The 16,076-nt window shown below is 40.0% G+C and overlaps 1 long non-coding RNA gene across 5 annotated transcripts in view; it reads right to left on the reverse strand.

Annotated features, from left to right (window-relative positions):
• The window catches only part of LOC145054263 (uncharacterized), a 47,517-nt gene that overhangs the window by 20,509 nt on the left and 10,932 nt on the right, over positions 1 to 16,076 (reverse strand). Inside the window, exons 9-10 of one of the 5 annotated variants that reach the window (XR_013684741.1) lie at positions 13,100 to 13,228; positions 12,616 to 12,920 (exon numbers count right to left, since the gene is read on the reverse strand). The exons of the other annotated variants lie outside the window; for them this stretch is intronic. This is a non-coding gene — a long non-coding RNA (uncharacterized LOC145054263). Of the gene's footprint in view, positions 1 to 12,615; positions 12,921 to 13,099; positions 13,229 to 16,076 lie in introns of those variants that run through there. 5 annotated transcript variants of the gene reach the window in all.

Consider the following 16,076-nt stretch of genomic DNA (forward strand, 5'->3'; position numbering starts at 1 on the left):
TGGTACAGACGTGTCGAAGGCTCGGAGAGCGGTCCAGATAGACTGAAGGCCTACAAGGTGGTCCAATCATGCTGATGGCTCATTATGCATGCTGTTTGTTTATATGATATGATTATAATTGTATGACGTTGGTATTTTGGGGAAACTCACTAAGCTTCGGGCTTACGGTTGTTGATTTTGTTTTAGATACTACTGATGATCGCGGGAAGGCGAAGGTGTGATCATACACCTCCTTATGTTTTTATAGTTTGATTCTGGGATACTCTGACATTAAACCATTTTGAAAACATGTTTATAATAATTATTGGTTTTTAAATGATTTAAAAAGTTTTAAATTGGCTTTAATTTTATGGATGTTACAAGTTGGTATCAAAGCCTTGGTTTGAGTGCATTGGAGGAAACACTTGTGTGTCTCTAGTCTCAAACTAAGGACAAGATTTTAAAATGATTTTTCAAATGGTTTTCAAAATACTAAAGGAGGATGCAAGTGTACGATCAGCCGGAGCCAGCGAAGTAGAACAACATGCTAGTACTAGGCTAGGGATCTTCAGGAATTGCATGATAGAATTGCTTGATTATATGTTGCCTGCTAGCCTAGGGTTTTTCCTTATGTGAAATTAACATCATTATTGTAGTTGCTTAGTGTATACATCACGGCCGTACATAATTAAGATCTTATAGCCTGAGAATGTTTGGTTTGGCCTTATTTCTTGTTCTTGTCTGATTAAGGGCTTAGGTTAGGATCAAGTATTCGAAAGTCTATAAGGTCCAGCGTTATGTATGGCTAGCATCCACGAGTGTTGCAGAGTTGGTGGAAGTTTCATGGATGGGTGGGTAGTGCGAGACCGGGAGGCCAGTTATGAGATATTTAGCATTCCTCTAGGAGTGAGGATTGAGAGCTCGCCATGTTTATATATATTGTTAGGGCGTTGTGATGATACTTGAGACGAATATGGGTAGGTGTGGAAGGTAGTATGGACCCGTACTACTAAAAGCACAAGACCCATATGTGTAGCAAGGAAGTCACAACCCCTAGGGTTTGGTTGGGAGTAGGTTCCTCGTTGTTTATGCGTATTATATGATATCTTCCTGGTATACTTTCAGTATGGTGGTTACGAGACGATTTAAGGCCGGATCTGGGTTAGGATCAGGAGCTGGCAGCCAGGATAGGCCAGCGGTGACAGAGGATCGCGTCAGGGAGATTATTTGGGAGGAGGTGGTCGAGATTGTACGGGTCGGAGATGTTTGGGTCTATTAAGACCTCCATGGTGAAGTACTTTGAAGAGCGCTATGCAGCCATTACTGAGACGGCTGACGCAGCAACTTCAACAATTGTAACAACGGCAGGGGGAAGAGCTAGCGGCCAGGATAGGTCGGTATTGTCTTTTGATCAAACGCAGGAGATGATTTCCGTAGAGGTATCTCAGATTTTTCAAGAAGAATTGTTGGGTGTCGTAAACCGGGTCACCTCCAGGGTGATCGCCAAGCTCGGGGAGCAAATTGCAGTGCTACAAACTATGAGAGACGTTGCTGCTGGGATGACCATTCGGGGGTCATAACTAGGAAATAGGAGGAGGGAATTTTCAGCAGAGGACGAAGAGTTGGAGGTTGCTGACCTGGGTACTGGAAGTCAGGAAGGTCAGGAGGTGTGTGGAAAGTGTGGGGGAACCCACAGATTTGCTTGTCACAAATTCGGTGCTACAAGTGCGGAGAAAGAGGGCATGTGCAACAGGATTGCAAGAAGGATCATATATGCTTTCACTGTCACCAGCCAGGTCATTTCAGGTCCAACTGTCCTACGTTGGGGGCGGAAAATCTCAGGTAGTTGTTCCTCAGGAGGTCAAAGTCGAGCCGCAAGAAATCTCAGGCATGTAATTGGAAACCTCCCCCCTCCCCCCTCATTCTGTAATAATATTATGGTCAAATCGTCTTTGATCTGTATTGGTCTTGCCTTGGAATCTCGTTGAGTATGGGTAAGCAACAACTTCGGGTTAGTTACCTATTTTGTTTAATCTATGTGTGGCGGAGCTCATAAGTCGTTAGGTCACTAGAGGTGCCAGGAGAATTTTATTATCAAAAGATTGTAGGTAGTTAGAGTTCAGAGATTTATTAGAGGATGGGCAGTAGAATGGTTGATCGGTGGATCGGAATTTTATCATCTATGGCACGGGTTGTACCCTTTCAGTTCCTCCGAGTTCACAGGAGGGAGCAGGCTTGTGACCCAGGGTCAGGTGGTATTTCCAGCCTGGGGTCCGTTGGTCGCAGAAGTTGGCAGCAGTATTTCAGAACTGGTAAGCACAGGTGAGTTAATGTGGCGAGAACATCTTGTGAGGCAAGTAGGTAACATATTCTCAAGATAGGTCGGGTGCCAGATTATCTGTTGGATTGCAAACAGGGATCAATTCATGTCACCTGGGATTGAAAGGGGGAGTTTTCCTGCATACCCTCACGATGGTCAGGGTAACCCAGGAGGAAGAAGTCAAGATTTCTTCGAATGCTCTTAAGAGTGTGACATCTCCTGTATTCTTCGGGGTAATATCATGAAATTGTATTGTGTTCGAATGTTGTTGTATTGGGTAAGTTATATCCCGGGGTGACTTTCTGCTATGCTCGAGCTGATTTCTAACCAGTAGGTAGTGGTTAGTGTCCCAAGTGGGGGTGAATTGGGAATTCTCAGATGGAGCATCAGCCACTGAGGGTTATGTTTAGCTAACAGGGTTCGATGGTACTTTCGACACGAGTGTGCGGGTTCTTTAGCTTATGTGGTGGATACGCGGGTCAGGGATCAGACCACGGTTTCCCGAGAAGGTTGGGCGATCAACATGAGTTCTAGAGTTAGGTCGGGATTATAGTCTGCGGATTGGATCAGGAGTTTGAAACCCCAAGTGGGAGAGAGTTGGCTATATGGGAGAGGGCACCAGGATGAGTCCAAGGTTATGCTCAACAGACTTAGGGCGGTTTGGATAGACTGAAGGCCCGCAGGGCGTACCAATCAGGCCGAAGGCCCGGAGAATGGTCCAGACAGGCTGAGGCCCAGAGAGACGGTCCAGACATGCTGAAGGTTCTAAGAGTGGTCCAGATAGGCTGGAGGTCCGGTGAGGCAGTCCAGTCATGCTGAAGACTCTGTATGTATTTTATTGGATCTACGTTTTGGCAATGAGCGTACTGTTTTGTGATAATAACCCGTGGAACTATATGTTAGTTGTGCTTGTTGGTTATCACCTATGGGGTGCCCTTAGGGAATGTCGACGGTCATGTAAGAGAGCCTGAAGACTCTTGGGCAACAATTTGTTCTAAAAGGAAATCGTGTATGGTAGGACTTTTGTATTGTGATGCTTGTTTGGTGTTGTGTGGGACAGCGATTAGGTCCCCTCAAGGCAGTGAAAGGAGGAGAGTATCTCTAGGACTCATGAGGATGGACAATCAATGTAATATCGACAAGGTCGGTATGAGATTAGGAGCATTTCAGCCATGGACTGAGGACCTGGTAGGGGCATTCCAGTCATGGGCTGCAGGCCAAATAGCCCGAATTGATGCGTTGATGGAGATCGAAAGACCCATTAACTAGTTGGTTTGGATAGGAAATGGTCAATGACCGTTGGGAGTGTCAGTCGGGTATCATAATGCATATGGGGAATGGTTGCCCCGTATCCGTGCTTGTTTGTAAGTTGTTGTTAGGGATCAGATGTAATGTGGAAGTTATTGGTTGATCATCTCCGTTCGTCGCTCCAGCGATTGGTAATGGCATGGTAAAGAGTCAGAGGTTATACTAAGGTCTTTGTGTATTATATGGATTTGGAATGTGAAAGGTTCACTATTAACCTGTTTGAGGGTCTTTTCTGCATGATTTGTGGTAGTTTCAGTCAGGAACTTGAGGTGGATTATGGACGGCCATTTCAAGATGTCTTATAGCGGAAACTTACGTTGTGCATCCGTGTGAGGCATGCACTCTGGAGGTTGGTGAGGTAAATGGGGGAAAACTTTTGCTTGTAGGGTGGATCGCGAGTAGCAGGCGAAAGGTATGATATCATCTACATGAATCGAGGGTTGTTGGATTAGAGCATCCCTATATGTCAGGTTCTGAGAACCAGGTTAGATCTTGCTCCTGATTATCTATGGCAACACATTGTGTTGGGAGTGTTGAGGCGGTCCTTCTTGATGCAGTAGACCAAGATACCTGGTGCGGGCCGACTGTAAGTCGTAGGCACGGAGACTCAAGAGGAGCAGTAGGGTTGCGACAGTAGGCCAAGATACCCGGTGTGGGTCGACTGTAAGTCGTAGGAACGAAGGCCAGGAGGGGTGGTAGGGTTGAGGCGATAGGTCGGCAAACCCTGAGGATTTCAATCCGGTGGTTAATTGGATTCGACATATTGATATTCCAGCCCGAGGCTGATCAGTCCAGTCACAGGTGTTTGTGGTTATGCGTTAGCAGTTAACTGTTATTATATGTAGATTCGGGAGCTGAAGGAAGCATTATCCTGTCGGCACAACAAGGGTTCATCTCCTAGTTTGCCTCCCGTAGTCCGTGTTATCTCTGAAAATTCGGTCATCGAATAAGTTCCCTTGAAAGAATATATAATCTTTTCTCCAGTAGAGAATTATCGGCAGCCGCGTATGATCCATGATTGTGTTCTGGGAAGGACTCCAGGTTTTCATGGTGCGGTCTGCTTTAGGAAGAAGGGAATTTGGGTTTCCGATATATCAGGTCATTTCGGGTTTTGCCAAGGTTGGAAAGGCATCGTATTGACTGGGTCTCCTGGAGGAGCTTGGTCAGGTTCACAACACTTCTTATGTCTTGCGGTTGCGGAAGTGCGTGTTAGGCGAGGACGTCGTGGCATCATTAAGTGATCTTCACGACGATGAACGCCTGAACTACGTCTAGAGGCCGGTGGTCGTCTTGGAACGAGAGGTAAAGGTTCTGCATAACAAGGAGGTACTTTTGGTATATGTATAAGTGGCAGTGTCGAAAGGGATACGATTGGGTTTGGGAGTCAGAGGTTGGAATGCAAGAGCATTGTTCGAATGTGTCCAATGTAGTAGGCTTCGAGGACGAAGCCTAGTTCAAGTGGGAGAGAGTTGTAACATCCCAATTTTCAAGAATGAGATTTACGGATATCATGCAATTAAGGAAGTCTACTCGACGAGTTAGAGTGTAGAGTTTTAGTCAGCCCGCGTGATTTATGAGGACTACTCGACGAGTCGGAGGATCCCAACTCAACGAGTAGGAGCTGGAAAATGAAACCCTAATTTCCAGGGTTTTGCACCTTATTTAAAGGGTCATTAGCCTCCCTCGGCCTCCCTTACCGTCCCTCTTGAGCTCAGAAAACCCTAATCTCGCGTACTCTCCATTATTGTGTGTAAAGAAGCTTGGAAGGTGGATCTTGTGAAGAAGGCTTGAAGTCTAAGGAGCTTGGAGCAAAGAGAAGCTGGTGGATCCAACTCTACTTCATCTTGACATCATTTTGAAGGTAACAAGTCGTTACCTTGACTTATCTTTAGCTAGCTCTCTTCATGTAAAGGTTTAAGGCAATTTTCTAGTTGATTGAGGGTTATTTCGGGTATTGGGCAAGATCTGAAGTTGTAACTTCAGATGTGGACTCCTCTAAGTCCCTATACTCATAAAGTTATTAGATTTAGCAAGCTTTGGCCCTTCTCTTTGGGTTAAACCTTTCCCTTAGCTTGGTTTTGGCATTTAGGACCATACATGTACGTAAATTTTGCAACTTTACGTGGAAACCATGCCCTAGGAGGTTAGATCTGCCATTTGGAGCTTTAGGGTAGCTTAAAATTGTTTGAATGAGAAATTGACTGAAGGGACTCAACGAGTTGCCTAGTTAACTCGACGAGTCGAATGAAGATTGGACGAGGTGGGTTTCTACAAGGACTCGGCGAGTCAATGAGACGACTCGACGAGTCCGTTAGGGTTTTCCCGACATTTGGACACGCATGGACTCGACGAGTTGTCTGGAAACTCGGCGAGTCAACTAGCGTTTTCATGATTTCTCGAGTCCTGGAAGGACTCGACGAGTCAGTGAACTGCACTCGACACATTGGGTCAACATGGACTGTTGACCTTGACCATTGACTTTGATTTTGACCAAGGGTTGACCAGTTTGACCTCTGGGGGTATTTGAGTAATTTAGGAATTTATGGAAGTGGATCATTGGTGGATGTAGGTCTTGGAGTTGGAACAGTATTTGGATGAATTTGACATTATCATTCCGAGCTACTTCTGAGGTGAGTTGTCCTCACTATACTAACAAGGTCGAAGGCACTAATGTCGGCCCTTTTCGGATTTGTATCTGGGTTATTTGCATGTTATGCTTGTTGGTCGGTATCTTGGTTATAGGATGTTGCTATGATTAGTGATCTGTTAGATCAGTTTGACTGTTATATACATGCTATCGTATGATATTTATGTGGACATGATTGTTTGATTGGGGTTGGGTTGAGGCGAACCTGCTTTGTGTTGAAGGCCAACATACCTGGGTGGACCGGATAGACTACAGACCCGGGAGGGCATCTTAGTCAGGCCGAAGGCCCGGCGAGCGGTCCGAATAGGCTGAAGGCCCTGAGAGGCGGTCCAAACGTGCCGAAGGCTCTGAGAGCGGTCCAGATAGACTAAAGGCCTGCGACGCGGTCCAGTCAGGCTGATGGCTCATTATGCATGTTGTTTGATTTTATGATATGATTATGATTGTATGGTGTTGGTATTTTGGGGAAACTCACTAAGCTTCGGGCTTACAGTTGTTGATTTTGTTTAAAGTACTTCTGATGATTGCGGGAAGGCAAATGCGTGATCGTGCACCTCCTTACGTTTTTATAATTTGATTATGGGATACTTTTAAACCATTTTGAAAACATGTTTGTAATGATTATCGATTTTTGAATGATTTAAAAAGTTTTAAATTGGCTTGAAATTTATGGATGTTACATTTAAAAAACTCACTTGAGTAATCGAATAAAGTATCGATGTTTAGTTTGACAGATTTTATAGTAGGAAGATAGATCGTGAACAATTTAGTTCCCAAATGGTTCGTCATATTGTTCAAATCCGGCTTCACCTGTTTATGTTCCTAACTTTAATAATGACCGTGATTTACTTTTTGCTCCTCCGAAAACCACTTAAGATTATGAAACTCTAATCAGTCAAAATGTTTATATTTGAACTACTTTGCCTAACACAAACAGAACAACAACAACAACAATAGTTGTCAACTCAATCATTCCTACTAATCACCAAGTTTATGGAAAACTACCATCTACAAGTTCACATATGTAGGGTTTTGATCGGGTATAACTTTCGGGTTTTGGGTAGTTCACGTAGGGTAGATCGAGTATTATCTAATAAAAGAATAGTCGATAACCGAACTGAATAAAATTTAGGTAATCGGTTACAAGTAAGTCGGGTATTAGGTCGGGTTTAGGTATTTTGGGTATTACCCGGAAAAAAAAACTTTCCTTTTATTTTGATCATTTATGCTAATTAAATATCAAAATGACACTTGTGTCTTAATTTTATACATAAATAATTGATTATTGCATTGAACTATAACAACAAGAAGAATTACAATTCATTTGTGTAGGTATAACCGATGACAAAATTCTATTTTGTTTCTTGTAGCAAGAGTTCTACTTGGACATAAGATAAAATACATGGACCTTTTGTTTAAAAAGTTTCATTTATTAATAGATAAATGATATATGTGGCATTTATTCATATAAATTATAAATCTCTATACTAATAAAAGAATAGTTTCAATCTTCTTTTGTCATGTGTAACTCTAATACAATTCAACATTAATAATATGACATGTGTCAAGGAGATATATTAGGCAAATCACTATCATTATTAACGAGGTTAAGGTTTTAAATAATAGATTTTAAACTTTTTATAGAAACATTTACTTTTTTAATTATATGTTAAATTTGAAGTTATAACTAACTTTAAAAATTTGGTATATCTTTTAATTAATAATTTATTTAAAATACTTGATTAATAATTATGAATTTTTGCTATAAAAATTGATTTAATTTCGTAACCGCGGTTTCTGCGGGTTATAAACTAGTTATTTATATAATTGAAGTTTGGGTTAGGGTTGCAAGATCATGGATGCAGCAACGCAATTATGGACATTACCTTATCCAAATATGGAACTCATTTAGTATTTGTAACTATGTAACTAAAATTGTACGCAAATTAGTTTTTTTTTCAAAATAAACAAATTTGAAAGTTGGGGAAAGAGGATCTCTAGAGAATCTTATATTCTTTGCCAAGATATATCCCATTTTTTTCCTCAATATTCACGCCATATTTACTATAGGATTATATATTATTACAACAATATATGAATTTGGTTGAATTGAGATTTGACATTTGTTTCAGGTTGAATTTGGTTATTATTTCTATCACAAACCATTTTATAGAAGTTAATAGTGAAGTCAATAACTATGTAAATTAATAAATAAATACAAATTCAATAGTTATTATAACTAGTATATTGTTTTTATTTTATTTTGAAAGAAAATCAGGTATTCAAGTAATCAGTCAATGCAAGGCTTACGTACGTTCAGCGTACCTCTGGGTACGCTCCACATTACCACATACTCGCATGGATTAGCCAATTTGAGTTAACTCGATTGGGTTGACTTAGTGGAATTATGATGTTTGACCAAGTTTGACTTTTGAGGGTATTTTGGGTATTTTTGGGATTTTGATGGAATTGGTCAATTGGTGGTTGTAGGCATTCGAGTTGAGAGCTGAGATTCGGAGTCGAGCCTTATCAATTTTCTGCAGCTTGTGAGGTGAGTTTTCCTCACTATACTTTCGGGTCGAAGACACCAAGGTCGGCACATTGGTTTCATAACCCGATGTTGTTGATATGTTGAGTATGGTATAAATATGCATACTGCTCTTGATATGCTAGTCTGGTAGATCTGTAAGACTAATGTAACTGCCTGTTTATATGTATATGATATTATCTGTTATATGTTGACATATTATGTATGGTGGTTGAGGTTGTATTGCTCCGTGTTGTAGCCAACAAACCCTGGAGCAAACCAGATATGAGATGAGGGTTAGGGAAGGCATGCCAAACTCATACTAAGGGCACATGAGCATTCCAGATACAAGCTGAGGACCGGGAAGTGCATGCCAGACTCATACTGACGGCTTAGTGGTATTCAGTCTGAGGACTGATCAGGCCAGGGAGCAAGCCAGACATAAGTTGTGGGTCCAGGGGGCAAGCCAAACTTGTGCTGTGGGCTCAGGGGTAATCCAGTCTGTTAGTTGTGGACTCATTGCATGTTGTTATTATATTTATGCTATTTGCTTGTGTATTGGTATTTTGGGGGAAACTCACTAAGCTATGTGCTACAAATAATCATGTGGCAAATAAATAGATATGTGCTACAAATAATCATGTGGCTACTAGAAATTTACACACACACACACAAAAAAAAAAAAAAAAAAAAAAAAAAAAAAAAAAAAACCAAGTAATTGTGCCATAAATGTTTATGAGCATAAAACTTATTTAAAATCGGATAACTTGGTAAAACATGAATTGTATATTATGTCTCAGAATGTCACGATTACATAAGTATTAATAATACATATATTTAGACTACGATCCCTCTAGATTATAAAATTAATGCCTAATATTTATAACATTTGTCTAATATTCCTCCGCAAGCTAAGGTCGGGGAGCGACTCTTAGCTTGGACCGCAAGAACTAAAAACGGTGAGAAGGTAGCGGTTTGGTGAACACGTCTGCAATCTGGTTATCTGTATTGATGAACTGAACCAGGAGTTGTTTTCGGGCAACCTTTTCTCTAACAAAATGAAAGTCAACCTCAACATGTTTGGTACGAGCATGAGAGACAGGATTAGCAGATAGGTATGTATCACCAAGATTATCACACCATAGAACTGGAACAATACGAGTAGAAAATCGTAGTTCCGGTAGAAGAGTTTGAAGCCATGTGAGTTCAGCAACTATATCAGCTAAGGCTTTGTACTCAGATTCTGTTGATAATCGCGAGACAGTCTTTTGTTTCCTAGCAGACCATGAGACAAGATTAGAACCGAGATATATAGCATATCCCCTGATGGATCGACGGTCATCCGGGCAACCAGCCCAATCAGAATCAGAGAAAGCATTCAAGGCATTAAAAGTGGAATCTGTGTAAGAATGAAGAACACTATCGGAATTGCGTTGAAATAAAAGTCCACTTGTTACTGTACCAAGTAAGTAACGCAAAATGCGTTTAACCGCAGACCAATGATTCTGATTCGGAGAGTGCATAAATTGACACACTTTGTTTACCGTAAACGAAATATTCGGGCATGAAAGAGTCACATATTGAAGTGCACCAACTGTTTGGCGATATTTAATCGGGTCTTCAAATGGTGGAATGTCGCCTAGGGCAAGATTGGTGGTGGTAGTAATCGGAAATGATACAGATTTGGCATTAGACAAATTCGCTCGTTCAAGTAGCTCGAGTATGTATTTTCTTTGAGACAAAACAATGTCGGACCCCTATTTAACAATTTCAACCCCTAAAAAATAAGATAAAGACCCCAAATCTTGTAGAGCAAAAGTGCGACTAAGATTCTGAACAACCCGGTCGATATCAGCGGTACTGTTTCCTGTGAGAATAATGTCATCAACATAAACAAGCATATACAAGAGAACATCGTTAGAGGAGTATTTAGAAAGTGAAGGGTCCGTTTTAAATACACGAAAACCAAGAGCATGAAGTGCTGTCAACAACCGATGAAACCATGCTCAGGGAGCTTGCTTAAGTCCATAGAGAGACTTGTGGAGAAGACAAACATGATCAGGTTTGTCCAGATCAACAAAACCCGGTGGTTGTTGCAAGTAGACTGTCTGTGTGAGAGCGTCATGTAAGAAGGCATTTTGAACATCAAGTTGTCGTAAGGGCCAATTCTGTGAGACTGTCAAGGATAGAACCACCCGAATTGTAGTCGCTTTGACAACTGGACTAAAAGTCTCATGATAATCAAGACCATGTTGCTCACGATAACCCTTTGCAACAAGACACGCTTTGTAACGTGTAATTGCCCCATTCGGACCCCTTTTGAGCTTATAGACTCATTTACAACCAACAACATTAGCATTCGATGGAGGAGGCACTAAGGACCAGTAGTAGTATGATAGGAGGCAGGATTATATGGTTGAGAGGGTTTAGGATTATGACGCAAATTAGAGGGACGAGGACGAGGTAGAGAGGAGGAAGTTTCGGGTTGGGAGGTAGAAGTTGCTTGTTGAGATGTGGTGTTTTCTGGTTGAGAGGTGGTGGTAGTTTTAGGGCGTCATGCAAAAGGTATAAAGGAGAGGCGGAAGAGGAGGTTCGTGTGGAGATGTAAGGGAAGAAGATGATGAAGGAGATGGTGTAGGTGATGTAAGAGATGTATTGGAAGGAGATGGTGTAGGTGATGTAGGAGGTGTAGGGGATGTTGCGTTGAAGAGCAGAATACTCGTCGGCCATGACCTGACACCATTGAGGCGATTTTTTAGCAACGTTAAAGGTGGCTGGTTCGGTAGGAATAGTAGTAGTATGATAGGAGGCAGGATTATATGGTTGAGAGGGTTTAGGATTATGACGCAAATTAGAGGGACGAGGACGAGGTAGAGGAGGAAGTTTCGGGTTGGGAGGTAGAAGTTGCTTGTTGAGATGTGGTGATTTCTGGTTGAGAGGTGGTGGTAGTTTTAGGGCGTCGTGCAAAAGGTATAAAGGAGAGGCGGAAGAGGAGGTTCGTGTGGAGATATAGGGGAAGAAGATGATGAAGGAGATGGTGTAGGTGATGTAAGAGATGTATTGGAAGGAGATGGTGTAGGTGATGTATTGGAAGGAGTGGATATGTCAGGTCCAGGATTAGGATAAGAGGATGTATAAGGATCAAAGGAAGATGTGGGTGGAGATGGGGGGCTGATTTGGTAAGGGAATAATTGTTCATGAAAACGGAATGACGAGCGATATAAAGGCGTTCGGAAAGAGGGTCGAAGCACGGATAACCATGGTAGGAGGTGCTATATCCAAGAAAAACGCATGGAAAGATCTAAAATCCATTGTATGCTTGTTATACGGACGGAGATGTGGATAACATCGACAACCAAACACACGAAGAAAGGAAAAATCAGGTTTCTGTTTGAAAACATGTTCGAAAGGTGAGATATTGGAGTTGGTGCTAGAAGGCATACGATTTATGAGATAGACGGTTGGGTCAAAATCATAATGCCAAAATCGTTGTGGAACACCAGATTGAGCAAGAGTGAGGTCGGTTTCGACCACATGATGGTGACGACGCTCAACAACGTCATTCTAAGACAAGCGATGAGTAATGTCGAGAGATGAGAAAAACTTAGAGAGGTTTCGAAATTCACCTCCCCAATCAGCTTGAACATATTTTAGTTTGGTTTGAAATTGTCGTTCTACTGTAAGAAGAAACTGTTGGAAAGTACCATAAACATCAGATTTGGATTTTAACAGAAAAATCCACATAAAACTAGAAAAATGATCAACACATAGTAAGAAATATCAATGGTCTTCAAAAGAAGTAACAGGGGTTGGTCCCCAAACATCACAAAAGAGTGAATCTAAAATATGAGAACTTTTATAATTAGAAGATGATAGATGAAGTTTTGAAGATTTTCCAATAGAACAAGAATCACAAGGTGAACTGACAAAATTGTTTGATAAAGGTAAACTATATCATGAAATCATTGACTTCAACAGTTGCGGATGGGGATGTCCAAGTCGTTGATGCCAAGTGACGAAAGAAGCACGGGTAGCGGAGAAAGCAACTTTAGACGAGGTAGACTGCAACTGCGGAAGGTGAAAGGAGTAAAGGCCGCCACTATTTGGACCATGAGGAGGATAGTGTGAGTATTCTTGTCCTTCACAGCAAAAAAAGAAGGGTGAAATTCAAAATAAACATTATTATCATCGCATAAATTTTGAACAGAAAGAAGGTTTTGTTTGATTATCGGAACATGAAGAATTTGTTAGAGATGAAAAGTTTTATTAAGAGAATAGAGTTTAGAGGAGCCAATATGGAGAATGGGTAAACCTTTACCGTTGCCAACATATAAGTTGTCATGGCCATGGTATGCCTCGGAGTGATCAAAGATCGAGAGATCGGATGCAACATGATGACTAGACCTAGTATCAGTGACCCGGGAAGAGGAGGCCCGGGATCGATAATCTGCAAAAATAGCAGATGGTTGTTGTTCCCTCACACGTATGGTGGAGGGATCTCAAAAAAATGACAATTTTTATTAGCTCAAAGATTAACATGTCACATCATTTATTAAATGTCTCGGACTCGAGACTAACACTAGGTCTTGTTAATTTGCATTTTCTTGTTTGACTTTATTTGTAGGGTTATGTTTAAATTCTTCACAAATAGAACCCAAGACAAAGAATTCACAAACAAAGTCGGACAAGAAAATGAAAATGAACAAAGGATCAACGCAAAACCTTAAGAGTAGAAAGAAAATAAATGGAAAAGATCTCTACAAACAAAGTCACACAAGTAAATGCAGTTAGAGAAGAAATCTAAAGCATAGCCCCACAAACTTAACCCAAGAAAAGAATTCTAACGCAAGATAAGAAAATGAAGCCATATAAGAAAATGAAAATGGGAAATACTTCTAAAATAAAGCCCTACAACAAAGAGAACCCATTAAAACAATCCAAAAGAAAAATCCAACAAACAAAGCCACCAAGAACTCTAAAAACAAACAGAACCTATAAATAAAGCCAAATAAGAACTTTACAAAATAAATAAAATGCAAATGGATAAGAACCCCAATAACTCTACATAAAAAGTAAATCCCTACAAACAAAGCCACATAAGACAATGCAAATGGATAAGAACCCCCAAAGTGGATTCCTTCAAACATAACTCTAGACAAGACCTCCAAGAAAAATCCTATAAACAGAGCTCACATAACATCTCTACAAACCAAGCACTAGCCTACAAATAAAAGACACAAGAATCGTACAAACAAGGCAATCCCACTAAACAAAGCCACACAAGAAACGAGGCATGGATTCAAGTAGAACCCTACAAACTGAACTCAACACATGAATTCCAAAGCAAAATCTTACAAACAAAGCCACACGTGAAACAAAGAAAGCAAAATCACACAAGAACTTCAAAGTAAAATCCTACAAACTGAATCAGGACACAAATACTAAAGCAAAATCCTACAAACAAAGCCACACAAGAACCAAACAAAATAGAACCCTACAAATAAAGCCACAAAAGTACTATCTACAAAGTAAAACCTTATAAACAAAGTTACTCCACGAACAACGTAGAACCCTACAAACAATATAAAACCCTACAAACAAAGCCACACAACAAAATACAAACAAATAAATGTATAAACAAGGCATATAATAACTTTGCAAATAAATAAAAACTCTACAAACAAAGCAAAACAAGCCATACAAGAAAAAAAGACACAGTTTCAAACATAGAAACCTATAAACTAAACCTAAGACGTGAATTCCAAAGTAGAATCCTACAAACAAGACCACACTAGAACCCTACAAACAAAGTCACACAAAAAAGGGACACAAATTCAAAAGTAGAACCCTACAAATTGAACCAAAGACATGAATTCCAATGCAGAATCTTACAAACAAAGCCACATAAGAACACGAACACAAAAATAGATCCCTCCAAACTGAACCAAGACATGAATTCCAAAGCAGGATCCTACAAATTAATCCACACAAGGAACAAATAAAGTACAACCCTACAAACAAAGCCACACAAGAAGTCTATTAAAAAAAAAGTAGAATCTTATAGGCAAAGCTACTCTACTAACAAAGTAGAACCCTGCAAACAAAGCCACATAAGAAAAGGGACACAAATTCAAAAGTAGAATCATACAAACAAAGCCACACAAGAAACAAACAAAGTAGAACCCTATAAACAAAGCCTCACAATAAAATAAAAATTGATAATTGTAAAAACAAAGCCACATAAGAACTTTGCAGACAAAGCAAAACCCTATAAACAAAGCCACAATAACTCTCCAAACAAAGTAGAACCCTACAAACAAAGCCATACAAGAAAATACAAATGAGAAGAATTCCAAAGTAGAACCCTACAAACATAACCATAAAAACAAAACCATAGAACTCCACAAATAAACCCTACAAAAGAAATCTACACAAGGCCTCTACTAATAAAGCTACACAAGAAAATGCAAGTTGACAAACAATATCCAAAGCAGAACCCTACAAAAAAAGCCACACAAGAACTCTACAAATAAAGCAAAACCTCGCAAACAAAGCAAGTACCATACAAAAACTCTACAAACAAAACAAATCCCTACAAATAAAGCCACAAAAGAACACAAACAAAGCGCAACAACCCTAGAAACAAAGCTACACAAGAAAATGCAAATGGACAAAGAATTCCAAATCCGAAGCGTACAAACAAATTGTGTTTAATTAAGATGTAAAATATATTGATAACCTAGGAAGAGTAATGACACCTTAATGGTTGATGATTGGCGGAGGGCAACTAGGGTTTGAACAAAAGTAACTATTTATGGAACTCTCAAGCATGACCAAAACTATAAAAAACCAATCTTGCTATCGCCCAAAAAAAAAGAAACAAAACTTGTAATCAACACAAAATATGTTTAGGGCATTAAAGAAATGGATAGAAAGTAAGAAAGTGTGTTTAACTAAAGCAAGAAAGAATCAGGGAACATGACTGCAATAGCTTATGCAAATTTTTGTCGGTGGCTTTTTGAACCTATTACTAGATTTTTCTAAAACAAATATTATTAACCGTAAACAATTAACTAAAAGCAAGTCTCTACAAAAAACACTGATGGTGCATAAAATGATTAATGACTTACCAATTAAGGGATACTTTAAAGTAAAACTACATTTGGAAAAAAAATCTATATACATGTGAAATTAAACAACCAAAAGTAGAAAATAACACTATGATCAGGCTTATAACCAAGACACAATAGTTGTATTAGCCAATAATAATATATCTGAAATCAAATAAGCATTAG

This window comes from Lactuca serriola, chromosome 5, assembly GCF_051521515.1.
Source record: "Lactuca serriola cultivar US96UC23 chromosome 5, Lser_US96UC23_V15, whole genome shotgun sequence".
Classification (NCBI taxonomy): domain Eukaryota; kingdom Viridiplantae; phylum Streptophyta; class Magnoliopsida; order Asterales; family Asteraceae; genus Lactuca; species Lactuca serriola.